General features: G+C 41.7%; 1 protein-coding gene across 3 annotated transcripts in view; it reads left to right on the top strand.

Moving 5' to 3' along the window:
* SHISA6 (shisa family member 6) overlaps positions 1-15054 on the top strand; it is a 244690-nt gene that overhangs the window by 148846 nt on the left and 80790 nt on the right. The gene's annotated exons all lie outside the window — the stretch shown is intronic.

Raw genomic sequence — 15054 nt, 5'->3', positions numbered from 1 at the left:
CAGTGGGCTGGGGTTTTTTTTTGTTTGTTTGTTTTGTTTTGTTTTTAATTTTTATTTAGTTAGTTAGTTAGTTTTGGCTGTGTTGGGTCTTCGTTGCTGCACACTGGCTTTCTCTAGTTGCGGCGAGTGGGCGCTACTCTTCGTTGCGGTGCGCGGGCTTCTCATTGCGGTGGCTTCTCTTGTTGCGGAGCATGGGCTCTAGAGCGCAGGCTCAGCAGTTGTGGCCCACGGGCCTAGTTGCTCCGCGGCATGTGGGATCTTCCCAGACCAGGGCTCAAACCCGTGTCCCCTGCATTGTCAGGCGGATGCTTAACCACTGCGCCACCAGGAAAGTGGGCTGGGTTTTTTTTTTTTTTTTTTTTTTTTTTTTTTTTTTTTTTTTTTTCGGTATGCGGGCCTCTCACTGTTGTGGCCTCTCCCGTTGCGGAGCACAGGCTCCGGATGCGCAGGCTCAGCGGCCATGGCTCACGGGCCCAGCCGCTCCGCGGCATATGGGATCCTCCCGGACCGGGGCACGAACCCGTATCCCCTGCATCGGCAGGCGGACTCTCAACCACTGCGCCACCAGGGAGGCCCTGGGCTGGGTTTTAACACCTCCTCCCGGGGCTTCTCCTGTATCAAGCAAGGTCTGAGAACTATTGGTCTAACACAGTGGTCCCCAACCTTTTTGGCACCAGGGGCCGGTTTCGAGGAAGACAGTTTTTCTACAGACCGGTGGCGCTTGGTGGGGGGTGGGAGATGGTTCAGGCGGTGATGTGAGCCATGCGGAGCCCCAGCTGAAGCTTCGCCCGCCTGCCACTCCCCTCCTGCTGTGAGGCCAGCTTCCTAACTGGCCACGGACCAGTACCCGTCCGCGGCCCTGGGGTTGGGGACCCCTGGTCTAACGTATCCCTTCGTAGGCTAAAACAGAGATTAAATTTGGTCTACTTGGTCTCTCCTGTTTGCTCCCTCACTAATTTTCTGTCTTTCGTGTATTTAAGAAATTTCTTAGGTTGGCTTTGAAACCCCCCTTGTTGGTTTTTGTTTTGCCAAAATTCACTTCTAATTCACTAAGGCTACCACAGACCCTCCCAACCCTGACACGGAGAACCTCTCCATCTTGGGGGATAACATCTGTTTCCCCACCTTGCCAGGTAACTAGGATATTCTTCTAGGTACCTGGCGTTTTATCAACCACACACATGCACCCAGGATTCCAATGCGTGTGTTCAGATGGTCCCCAGGCTTTCTGGGATACAGTGACTTGAACAAAACAAAACAAACAAAAAAAGAATTCTGTCTCTCCCTTCTGTTTTCTCCAATTAATGAGTGTGTAGCATTTTATAATCCCTTTTTGAAACGGGAATGTGATTTTCTTTTAGTTACCTTTTCCCTCCAAGGATATTTGGAGAAGCTAAGAAAAAGGTTATCTCTGAATATGTGAGGCTGTTGCTTATTTGAAAGAGGTAGTAGAAGAGATGAGTTTTTGGAGCTCCACGGAACTGGGTTTAAATATCATCTCCACTTTGCCAGCTTTGAGGCCTCGGGGGGAAAATAATCAGTTAAAATCTCTGAACATACATTTTATTGTTAACATGGAGAAAATAATACCACATACAGCTGTGTGAGAATTATGAGGTATGAGTGAAGTAGCTGGCATATCACAGGTGTTAAATAAATAACAACTACGACTCTTATCGTGGAGAATGAAATGGTTTTATTTCCTCGGGAGTAGAGGTAATGACACTACCTAATAAATGTGACATACGTTCCTTAGGACTAAATTGATTTCATGGTAAGAAATAGAAATGTGATTTCTATATTAAAACTATATTAAAATTAACATTCTTTATTAAAATTAAGATTCCGTTTAATCTCTCCTACGTGTTTTGAATTTTTAAGATAAAGTGTGATTTTGAAGGAAATTTAGACTTTGATAAACGTGCTTTATTGCTTTGTATTCTGGATGGTCCACCAGCCCCATCCCTGTGTATTTCATCTGTTCCCTTTACCCTTAGCTGTATTTCATAGGAGTAAGCTGGAAAGTACTGAGAAGCAAGACTGTGCCAGTGGGTGAAAGTAACAAGTAGGCAGAGTATGGTTTAAGTGGATGTCGCTTTGTGACAATTAGAGAAAGGCTGCATGGTAATGAGAAGCCCGCCGGAGATGCTGTGCAGGGGGTTATTGGGGGAATGTGGGACTTGGTTACTTCTCATATCCTTCCCAACCATGAGACCCTGGGGGTATGATTCACTCCACTCACAGGTCCACAGAGAGGTACTAGTGCAAATTTAAATGACTGAGTGAAAGAAAGAATGAATGAATGAACGCGCGTGGGTTCTTCATGCCTGAGGCCGCCACCTCCTTCAGCGTGCCATGCTATAACCTGCCATCACTGATCACCCTAGCTCCTGCCAGACTTCCAATAACACCCCTTTTCAGCTGGGATTGTGTTGAGCTACAAGTAACTGAAAACTCGGCTTAAACCAAGGAGGAGGAGTTTGTGGACCTCACAAGCCAAGAAGTTTGTTCTTTCCCTCATGGTTACTCAGGGGCTGGAAAATTCCAGCTGTCACATCATCCAGTTATTCAAGGACAGAAGAGCAAAGGCAGAGGGAGAGAAGTACCACCAGACGCCCACCTCTGCCTCTGTATCACTTCTCTGCCTCAGCTAAGAAACCTCCCAAACTGGGCATGGACAACAGCTGCGTATGTAACTGACATCCACGCAGGAGGCATTTTGGGCGGCTTAGCTGGACAGTTTGTTTGTCGGTGGGGTTTTCTTATGTGTCTGTGGTTGGCTGTGGTCAACGGGGCAAATCAGCTTCTGTGGATGGGGCATCTGTCCAAATGTCTGCCATCATCCTGCAGGCTCACATGGGCTTGTTCTGGCCGCCTGCCCAGCAGTAGAGATGTGCATACAGGGAGGGCTGGAGAATGGAGGCCATGGTCTACCACAGACTCGTTAGCCAAACTGGAACTGGCAAAGTCAGGGCCTGGCCTTGCCTTCCTGCCTTCCATCTTTCCTTCCTTCCTTCCTTCCATCTTTCCTCCCTCCCTCCTCCTCCTCTGTCTTCTCTTTCTTTTTCTGTAAGCTTTACCAGGCCCTATAATAAAGACAGGCCAGGGAAAAGTTTGCAGGGAAAGGGTGTTGGGATAAACGACTTTGCAGTACCCACCATATCATTTCACCTTCATCCTTGACTTTGCTAATAAAGTTCTTGGACCAGCATCCCTATTAGACTGTCAGAAACTTTAGCCCTGATGCACTCCTGTTGGCATAGCACTAGACGCACTCGTTCTCACCCAGGCAACCCTCAAAATGGCATTGGATTTCTGTGGAGGTGTTGAAGGAGGGTGAGTGATACAGAAAATAGGCCTCTTTTCTTTCCCTGCTCCTCCCTCCCATTGAAACGGCAGTCAGCGCAAACTCTTGCAAAGCAACTGAGCACAGAAGGGCCACCCTGATCCCCTGCCGGTTTCCTTGCTTAGAAACACACTCTCTGAGAAAGTATGAAAATAGACCTTCAAATATCTGCATATAATAATAATGCTCCTTACGGATTTTTATTTGAAAGCCAAATGATTTGTAAATGGCATGTAGGTAAATATCAGCCTGGATGCAGAAACTTGCTGGCTACATTGGTGTTCCAGTGGCTACATATATATATACCCAAAAGATAAAGAAGGTTATTATTCACAAAAGAGAATAAAACAATGAATAAACTCAGGATCTGAGGTCCATAAAATAATAGTGAGCATTTATTGAGCACTTACTATGTGTCTGGTAATGTGCAAAGCATGTTATGTAATCTCATTTAACCCTCAAACCATCTAACAAGTAGGAAAAAGCCCCATTTTACATACAGGGAAACTGAGGCACAGAGCGTTTAGGTGTCTTCTCTAAGATCGCGATTGTAGAATCAGGATTCAGATTCACCTCCGCCTGACCTCAAGCCATGGCTCCTGACTGTTAGAACAACCTGTGTTGTGTTTATTTATAATCCCTGGTGCAAAAGTAATTTTAGTAAACCTAGAAAATAATTTATGCTTTGTAAGTTTCAGCTGACAGTCTTGACTGACCGAGAGCCAAAACGATTAAAACTCAAATGAACGTGCAGTTACTCAGGGGCTCTAATGACCATGGTGTTGTTGAATGAAGTAGAATCTATTATTTAAGCCAGAGGATTATTGATAATTTTAAAAGATGTGAACAAGGTCTTTATTAATGAAGTTGTTCACTAGCTGTGTCATTTATGTACATTAAGCTACACTTACAGGCCTGGAGTTTATTGTGGGCTTTGTGGTTGTTGTTTAGTGTTTGATTTTTGGTTTTTGTGCTATAAGATTTTGGTATGAGCCAACAGATTTGTGTTTCCCAAACTATGTCTCACAGAATATTAGCTCTCTTATATGTGTTCAGGGGTCACATGGTCAAATACATTTGTAAAATGTAGGGTTCATTAACATTTAGTTTGTTTGGGTACTGCAAGACTTATTATATGGAGTCTTTTGCATATTGTCATCTGCAGGAGGGCAGTACAGTCTGCTTTGTTGGCCTTACTGGATGATGAGAAATCCTGACTATTTCATTGCTGGTCAACCTGATCTCATTGTGGACAGTCAGAGTTCATAAATGTCAGTACAACTATATAGATTCCCCAATTCCTCTCATGAATATTATAATGTTTCGTGTGTTTTGAAATTATTTGCTTCCTGTTCTCCTAAAAATGATATTCATTTTGAGTGAACATTACTTCGCTTTTAAAGACTTAGGACTTCCCCCGTTTATTTACCTAAAGACAAATAGAAATGGAACGTATGTGTTGGCTTTTGAAGATCAAAGAATATTCATTATGTTCTTTATGTTTATCGATTATGTACAAATGTGTGATGTACGCTCACTTGGATATTACTTTGTATTTCTGGTGCCAAATTCAAGAAAGATATAAGAAAACTGAATTGAGTGAGGAAAGTAACATTTTTGGAGTGTTTATCTTGTGCTAGTCACTTTTATGTCTGACTTAATCCTTTCAAAACTCTTTGAGGGTTTTCAAACGCCAACTCTGCATCTCACATAGATCAGACTATTTAAGTTTACAGTTAGCAAGCGAAAGAGTTAGGGTTTGAATCCAAATCTGTCTGAATTTTAAAATTTACTTTCTATTTATTATGAAAAACAAACCAAAAGAAGAACTAAAATAAAATGATAGAGAAGCTACCATTTGAAAAGAGATCTGATTGGCAAACTAATAATAATAGTAATGACAATTGTACTACTTCCTTGTGACAGAATAGGCTAAAAGCAGTGTAATCAATATCTGATTAAACTATAAAGAGTGACTATGAAATCAGTCTAGTCTGTTCCCTAGATTCGAAAATTAGAGAATAGTCCTGAAAGCTTGACGAGGGTTATTTTCAGAAAGGTCAAACTACTAATTCACAAAATAGGTAATAAGATTATTAACTATATTACCACCAAGAGACAGTTTATTCTAAGAACACAGATTGAAGAAGTAAATGGATACATTACTGAGTCATTTCTGTTTGGAACTTTTGATTGCAGCATCATGTAAGACAACGATGCTCATTCAAAACATGCCCTTGGGTACCACCTAATGACCAGCTAGACAGTCTGTTCAGTAAAATGGCACTTTGTAGATTCACTGTGGGATGTTGACAGAAATGGTTGAGACTCTCTTTTATAGACTAGAGGCCAGTTTAGAGAATAACCTTCATTCCCATTAGGGCTTAGCTAAGATATTTCAGATCCTCTTCTAAGCAAAGTCACTGCCAGCATTTTGGTCATGGTAGGAACAGAACTTCTGGAAATTGAGAGCTAGAGTCTGGACCTTTAAGAACCAAAATGATGAACAGATCAGAGGTCAGGATGTCTGTTTCCATCCAAGTAAATTCAGCCTCTGTTATTATCAGGGAAGAGATCTGGAAATTAGCTTGGTCAGTTTTAAGGAAAGAGCAACAAAGAGATGTATTCAAGAAGCATACCTTAGCCTATCTTGTAAGCAGGGGTACATGTGGAATATGGGCCATGTGTGCCCCTTTCTAATCCTCAAACTTCAAAACAAATGCCTTCCGAGTGTTAACAATAGGACCAAATATGTCCAGAGTATCACCCCAAAAATGTGAAATGTGAGTCATGGTCCTCCATGCTCTGTGACAGTACATTTTTTTTCTTTTAAGTCGTATTGATAGAGGACATTTTTAAAAAATCTGTCAACATCCTGGTGTCCACGTAATGACAGTACATCACTCGTATTATTTCTGCTTCTCTACTTGGCTGGGATTTTCTCTCTCGGTTTCATACAGACATTTTATCATGGTGGGTATTTTATCCTATTATTCTTCTTAGTTCTGTCTTGTTGTATGAGAGACCTCTCTATCCCACATTTTTTCCCACCTACCCTTCTCAGCCATCTCCTCTTATTTCTTTGTTCTTCTTTCATCTCCCTCCTCCTCTAAAATACACACACACACACACACACACACACACACACACACACACACACACACACACACACACACACACACACACTTTGGCTTGATTTCTGGCTTCACCAGCTAATGGCTATATGATGCTTGGCAAGTCTCTTAACTTCTCGGAGGCTATTTCCTTGTATATAAAAGAGAAGTAATAACTGCTCTACTCACGTCACTTTGCACACTGTAAAGTGCTGTCTAAATATAAGCTTGTTGCTGTGATTGTTATTATCCTTCCCCACCTTCTCCAGTGTAGCATAAGTGTCCCAGTGGAGGCTGTCAGTCATTTCACTTATTGCAAAGGTTAATGGGAAAAGGAGCCCCTCTCCCCCACCTCACCCACCTACCATCACATTTTGGGTTTATGATGGATTTGTTCTCTTCCCTTTGGACAATTTGAACGGCATTGGGATAATTCCAGAGCTGATCCTTCATTGTTATCATACATTTACCTAAGAGGTGCGATTAAATCATTGTTATAGTTAGATGACCTTGAGTGAAAACCATTAGGGATTCAGATGGTGTGTAGACATTTTTATGTGGCTTTTGAAAACACCATGCAACGATTTCTTAAATTCTTTGAACGTAGCCAAGAGATTTTCTTATTTCTATGCCAAAACCACCTGTAAAAAAAAATAAGTACCCCCCAAAAGTAACCTATAAATGTAATTAAAAGCATCCCTTTGAAGGAAGTGTAATGAAAATAGTACTAGGCTCGAGCTCAGATCTGCCTTTACCTTCCATTCCTGCCACCTTCTTCCTAGGTAATTAATCAGAAATAATAATTGTATAGCGCTCTTCAAGGTTAGAACCACCTTCATGTTCATCATCTCATTTGAACCTCACCACGGTTCCACTGGTGACATAAAACAAGCACATAGAATTCAACTGGGTGCAAGTCCTCCCCCTCAGGACTGATTGTGTCACTTTGGGCAAACCATGGACCCTTGTGATCTTCATCTGTTCCCATACATGGAATACGGATAATAAAGCATTTCCATGTGGTCATTTTGAGGATGAAATAAGACAATGTGTATATAAGTGCTTTGCATATATGTACCACATCTTCTTTATCCATTTCTCTGTTGATGGACATTTAGGTTGCTTCCATGTCCTGGCTATTGTAAATAGTGTTGCAGTGAACATTGGGGTGCAAGTATCTTTTCGAATTATGGCTTTCTCTGGATATATGCCCAGGAGTGGGATTGCCACATTTGCAGCAATATGGATGGACCTAGAGATTGTCATACTGAGTGAAGTAAGTCAGACAGAGAAAGACAAATATCATATGATATCACTTATATGTGGAATCTAAAAAAAGGCTACAAATGAACTTATCTACAAAACAGAAATAGAGTTACAGATGTAGAAAATAAACTTATGGTTACCAGAGGATAAGGGCGGGGGAGGGATAAATTGGAAGATTGGAATTAACACATACACACTACTGTATATAAAATAGATAACTATTAAGGACCTACTGTATAGCACAGGGAACTCTACTCAATACTCTGTAATGGCTTTATGGGAAAAGAATCTAAAAAAGAGTGGATATATGTGTATGTAAAGCAGATTCACTTTGCTGTACACCTGAAACTAACACAACATTGTAAATCAACTATACCGCAATAAAAATTTTTTTAAAAAGCACTTTGCAACATCCAAAGCGTCACACAACAGTTTGTGGGATGTTTGGAACAAGGGAAGAATTTTAGACCTTCCACTTGTAGTGTTTTGGTTGCAAGCAACAGAAACTAAGTCTCTAAGTGCATTGGAGCAACATCACATAGTTCATCGACTCAGTAGCAAAGCTGAAGGTCCAGGCTCAGACACTATCCAGGACTCAGTGAAAGACCGGGGGACAGAACTGCAGTTGTAAGAGGACACAAGAAGTGTGTGGTTGGACACTGCTCTTGCCACAGCTGGTCCCATTGCTGCTACCACAGAAAGGGATGACACAGCCACCACCCAAATGAATTCTAAATAGTAACTGGCCTTAGAGCATCGTTTGCTGTAGACGTGGTTTGACCAGTCAGTTGGCTAAAATCACATTTCCTGGTTGCATTCTGGTTGCCAGGATGCTGAGAGAGCGAATATCTAACCCTTCTATACTTGCCTTCCATACCAGGATGCAAGATTCTGTCTCTCACCTCTCCTGGGATTTCTCCCCACCTAGGAAGGGTGTTCAGAAGTCAATTGGCCCCTTTGGGTTAAACAGCCTACTCAAGGGCCACAAATTATTGGACTAAATCCCATCTCTCGCCATCCCCAGTCTCCTAGACCTTTTCACCATTTTACATTTCCTCATATCAATGTGCTCAGTCTTTTAACAAATATTGAATCTCTCCCACAGACAATGCATTGCAATGGGGTTTCTCTAGCTCTCCTATTTTGAGATTTTATGATGAAATGTTTCCATGTAGCATTTCCCTGGTGATAAAGCACTGTGTTAAGAACATTGTTTTCATGATGAAATTTTAGAAAGCCTCAAATTTAAAATGAAGATTGCTATCGGAAAGATCCTGCAGATCCAGCAGAGGGGCATGGCTGGAAAAGGTAATTTGCTCAGCCAAAAGAAAGAGGAAATAACAGCACCAGGGGGATTTCTCAGGCCCCATCAAGGTCCACCGTTAAACTTTATTCTATAAATCAAAAAAAGAGGTCACACAAGTTAAGGACTCACAGCCCATAACAAGAATCTAGAAGTTGGTTTTCTTCCGCATTGCCTACATCTTACACTGCAAGCAGTTTCCATACACTGTCCCCACTTTGCCTGTATCCAGCACCAAGATACCCTATGCCCATGAGGTAGAAAGAATGGGAGCTTTGAGAGTCAGTTCAAGGCTGATATCCATAAACAAATAAACAATGGATGGAATGTACCTTTTTCTCAAGAGGCTTTCTGCCTTCCCCCAGCTGTTGCTGGATTAGAAAGAGAGGGGCTGCAGAGTCCTGTATGATGGCAAATAAGTTATCTTAGCCTGAGTTGCCTAGAAAATGGAGCTTGGGGCAAATTCCTAGGTGTTTAGTATAGGAGGAAGTACAACTCCAGGGGGCGAAAAAGGGAGTGTGGAAAGAAACAGGAGAAAGTCAGGAAAGGCAGGAGAGCAAATTTAAGTGATTATATTACGGCTTTTATAACAAGCGTAGTTGATTGCTCAATTTCTTAGGATGTATTAGGAGAGGTCTCCTGAAACCACCGCAGGTTTTTTTTTTGATTTTGTTTTTGTTCGTTTTTTAATTGAAGCGTAGTTGATTTACAGTGTTCCATTAGCTTCTGGTGTACAGCAAATTGATTCAGTTTTATATTCCCGGTGCTCTACAGTAGGATTTTGTTGTTTATCTATTTTATGTATAGTAGTGTGTATCTGCTAATCCCAAACTCCTAATTTATCCCTCCCCCACACTGCATGTTTTAATAGTCCATCTTGGAGGAAGAAGGGGGAAGAATTTCTATGCTCACTTTTGTCTCTCTTTGGTGAAAGTTGTCCCATGTGACATCAAGTCTCCTGCACTTCTGGGTTTACCTCCTAGGCCCGTGAGTAGCCACCTAGGAAACCAGCTCCTTGGCACCTAGGAAGGCAGCATCCGAGGCACAAGCCACAGTCCTCAGGCTGAGCCCATGATGGAAGTGAGCAAGGGGTACTCCCCATCTCTCCACCTGCAGCCTCGTGAGGCCAGCTGGGCAAGACATTGCATGTGTCACAAAGGCCCAAACTATCTCATGCCTCAGTACCAACAGGAATGCCCAGAAATGAGAAGCAAGAGGCATGCACGTCAGGGAACAAGACATGCCTGTGAGTGATGTGAGGGACCTAGAGCAGCCACTGCAGAGAACCCTGTCAACTAAGCAAGTGGAACACGATGAAGGAGGCACAGAGATGACAGTCCTTCTGTACCTACAAGAATGCATTTGGGCCAGGAGGCTTCCCCAGTACCATCAACAGAAAAACGTGGCCAAGGGTATCTGGAGAGGTAAATAAATTGGGTTCCGTACACTAAGACAACTTGAAAACCCTTCCACTATGCATACCAAAAATTGCTGGATAGAACACAAATAAATTAAAATGCATGGTTGGACTCGAAAGAAGGGAAATATTATTGTCCCAGAAAAAAAAGAGGAAATTAAAACAAGATGAGTCAATGTATGGACTGGTTTTGTTATTACTCTTAGAGGGTGGGAAAGAGTGATTTTTGATACCAATAACCTATGGGATTGGATTTTTTAATCCAATATGGAGAAGGGACACAAAACCTTAGGCCTGAGCAAAGTGAGAAGCATAGAATCAGGACCCTCAAAGACCTCATTCCTAGAACAACTAGAAAACATCTATTCTCATCAGTACGAGGCAACAAAAAGGAAGCTCTTCTCTCTCTGCCCGTATTTGGCAAAAAAAGTTTCTTCTGAAAAATCAAATCCAGGACTATATTTCTTAGAGGCTTGAGGTCTGATTTTATATTGCTGAAAGGTACAAGGAACCACGAAGGTGAAAATATATCATAAAGCATAAAAATTGATCCTGGGACAGTGATACTCCTAGGGTACTTAGTAGAAGCACAAACAGAACTAGAGTGGAAAGGCAAACCACAGGATTTTGGAAGGTAAAAAGGACATTTTGCAAAAGATCAGCTCACCATACAGCCACACAAACTACCTGATAACTAGACTTCTTGAACAGAGCAATCTGAAAAAGAATATAGAAAGTGTACTTAAAATTATTGAAAATATAAAGAAAAGGATTTATCCCACAAATAAAAGATGAAGATCTTATGAAAAAAGAACAGGCAACTTTGAAGAAGAACCACATACAACTTTTAGACATGGAGAAAAGTACTAACTAAAATTTAAAACCAAGCAGAGAGGCTAAATAATGGATTCATAAACACCACCAAGGAGGGAATTAGTAGTTTGGAGATAATTTTGAGGAAATTATACAGAAAGCCAAGTAAAGAGAAAGTATAAAAAGGAAGAATTAGGTTAAATAGTTTAATGTAGATCCCACATATAACTAATATATGTTCCAAAGGAAAAGATAGAGAATATGGGAGAAACAGTGTTTGGATAGATAATGGTAAAGTGTTTTTCCAACATTGATGAATGACCCTAATCCATGATTTCAAGAAACACAGTGACCTTCTAGCAGGTAAAATAACCAAAATCCAAAAATCACAGGTAACATTGTAAAGCAGATAGAAGTTAATGACAGATTCTTTACTCAGGAACAGATTTGAACTGGCAGAAGACTTCTGAACATACACACGTGTGCCAAATAATGTGTGATGAAGCAAAATCACCATCAACTTAAGGGTCTATAACCAGCTAAGCTACCATTACGGAAGTAAGACAAAATGAATACATTTTTGCACAAATAAAGGCTAAGAAATCTACCTCTATCAACATAAATATTATAAATCTCAAAACACAATACCGAGTGAGAAAAGCAAGCTCCAATAGGATATGTACAATATCACTGCCATAAAATTATAAAGGCCAGCCCTGAAGTATCCATGGTTCTTTATTTAAAGTACAAAGCAATATGGAGAAACATACAAGCACATATAGGATAGTAGTTACTGCTGGGTAGTATACACGGGAATCAGAAGGCATGGAGGAGGCAGTGGGGCTTCAGCTATAATGCAATGCCTTCCATCTTTTGTAATAAAAGAAAAACCTGCAGGAAAACTGGCAAAATACTTAACATCTTTTCAAACTAGATGGAGTGCCACAGTGTCTATTTGACTTCTGTACTTCCTGTGTGCTTGAAATGTTTCAAATAGAATGTTTTAAATAAATCTACATCAAGGAGGAAGGAGAAGGAAGGGAGAGGTGGCTCACTGTGGTCAGCTCTTGAAGTGACTGGAAACAAACCAGAAACGACAGTCACTTGTAGAAAATGAGAGTCCGTCCCAATTTGAGTGGGAAGAGGTGAGAGAGAGAGAGTTGCACGTCAGGTCTAGGTCATGTTCCCACTTCTGCAGCTAAGCACATGTACGGACATATCCTCCCTAACCCTCAGTTTCCCCATCTTTTGATGAATTGGGTTGGAGCTAGTTAATGGACAAGATCCTTTCCATTTCCAGCACCCTTCTATTCCATTCTCTTCGATTTTTCAGATGGCCACGAGTTTCCAGACGGCCACGTTCTCAGGCACAAAAACATCTTTCAGTAATGTAACTGTATTAGTAAAGACTCCTTTAGCTTCAAGTGACAGGAAGTCAGCCCAAACTGGCTTAAGGAAAGTGGAAATGTATTGGTTTATATAAGATGAAACATTCAGGGCTAGGTCTAGCTTGGGGCACAGCTAGATTTGGGGCTCAAAAATACTATCCTTTGCCCCATGTATTTTTTAAAAATCAACTATAGTGTGTCTTTAGTTACACTGGCTTCCTTTACAGCCATCATGTGATGGGCCAGATGGTGGTGGTAACCAGATGGTGATGCAGATCCAGCCCTTAAATCCTTTAAGTTTTCTGCACTGCAAGAAAAGCAAAATCTCTTTCCCTGAAGTCCCAGGGAAACCCTCATTTTGTCTCATTAGCTTTGATATAGTTCTAAACACAGCACTGAACCAGTGATTGTAGGTGGGGGAGGACCATGCGCTGATCACCTTGAGCTCTGAACATGCTCCCGCTATGGGATGGGCATAGCTTCACCGCCGCCATATAGACTAAGAGCGGAGGAAGGTGTCATTTCCCAGAGGGAAACCAGGATTGGTTATCAGAAAGGGAAAGAATGGATTTGGGATGACAAAAATAAATGTCTACTACAACCAGCAAAATACAGGGGGGATTTCCCAATAAGGACAGTCTAAGAATTGAAGTCTTTTATATGGAAGGACAGAAGGTAAGAGGGAAGTCTTAAAAGTAAGGAGGATTCTAAGCATAAAAAGGGGCCGTGCAGGGACAAACACACCTTGGCTTCCAAATTCCAATATTCATGAATGAGGCAGAGACTTATTTGCTTGAAATATGTAGTTTCAGGATCAGTCAAGTGAGTTCTAATTAGAATACAGGCAGTAATCATGAATATTATGGGCCATGCAATGTTCCCCAATAGCAAAAATGAAATGTAAGTGTTTGAAGAGGGGGTTATGCAGATTTGTAGAAGACAGCGCATGCCGTCGAACCACGAGTTGATTGGGGCACAGTGTATACCTCCGGGAATTAGGACCGGGTAAGCAAATAACAACATTGCCCCAGTACCTCCGTCAGGTATAGAATATGAGGTTCTGTAAACCATTTATCTTCAAAGCACTGCAGGAAAAGAATACATTTATTTTTGGACCATTCTCACAACTTAATACATCAAAATAGATAAACAATTTAAAATAAAAATAGTTACGTTTATACAGAATAGGTGCACCATAAGAATTTGTTGGATGTGATTTCCATGGAGCTCAATAATTCTTGAAGTGGGGGAGAGTAAACTAGGGGGGCGCAGTGGAGGGTTGAGGAAGCATTTTTCTATCCTTCTCTCCTTATCTGTTGACCCAGATATTCTAGCTCTATATCCACCTTCATCTTCTTACCTGTTTCGTCTTCCTTTCCCACACTCCTGTCCAGAAAACAACAACCAAAACCATATGGCAAACCTTGTGCAAGCCCTTCTAGCCCTCTGGACGTTCCCAGAGGCAACCTGGTGTTGTGTCTTATGAATTAGAGACGTGTTCAAGAGCCCTGAGTGTGCAAAAGTTTTCTAAGGTTCTCATGGTCGCCTTTCGGTCTAAACACCAGAAGAACCATCTCTCATCTCCTTCTGTCTCTGCTTTTCTACTCTTCCTGCCCTCCAGGCCCACGCTTTATTCTGCCAGCTACCATCCCAACCCAAGCCAGTTCCATGACACCCCCTCAACGCTGCGTTGGCGAGTCCTGTTCCACTCCAGGCCCTCACTGTTCAGACTGAAACATTTTCTAGTTAGTTAACTAGTTAGTTAATTGATCAACTAATTGTCAAGACAGTCTGTCTACAACTTGCCTCTCATGGGTTGTGTTCATGGTATCACTTGTGTGAATTATGATGCTAAAGGGCAGTAAGCAGTAAAAGGACTAATAGGTGAAGAGAACAGAAAACTCCAGTCCACCACTTAAATGAAGCAAAATAGAACCCCTCATATGAAGTCTCCTAGCATGTATTCCTGGTGCCCTGTTCTTGAGTGGGGGAGAGGGAGCAGCACATAAATATAGTCAAATTGAATTGAGTTGTGACCATACATGGCCTGCTGTCCCTAGTTTACTGATCTAGATTGAGTGTAATTGCTGAGTCTAGATTAGCACTGAGAGTCCAGATACTCACCAGATACAAACACTCTACCATAAAGTGAGGCATGAGGTCTGGGGTTAAAGATTGCTAACATCTACCAAGGACTTATCCATTCCCCAACCACTAGGCTATTCATTTTATGCGTAATACTTCATTTTTTTTTTTTTTTTTTTTTTTTTTTTTGCGGTACATGGGCCTCTCACTGTTGTGGCCTCTCCCGTTGTGGAGCACAGGCTCTGGACGCGCAGGCTCGGAGGCCATGGCTCACGGGCCCAGCCATTCCGCGGCATGTGGGATCCTCCCTGTCCGGGGCATGA

The sequence above is a fragment of the Mesoplodon densirostris genome, chromosome 18 (assembly GCF_025265405.1).
Source record: "Mesoplodon densirostris isolate mMesDen1 chromosome 18, mMesDen1 primary haplotype, whole genome shotgun sequence".
Taxonomy (NCBI): domain Eukaryota; kingdom Metazoa; phylum Chordata; class Mammalia; order Artiodactyla; family Ziphiidae; genus Mesoplodon; species Mesoplodon densirostris.
This window is presented reverse-complemented; position numbering and strand designations above follow the sequence as displayed.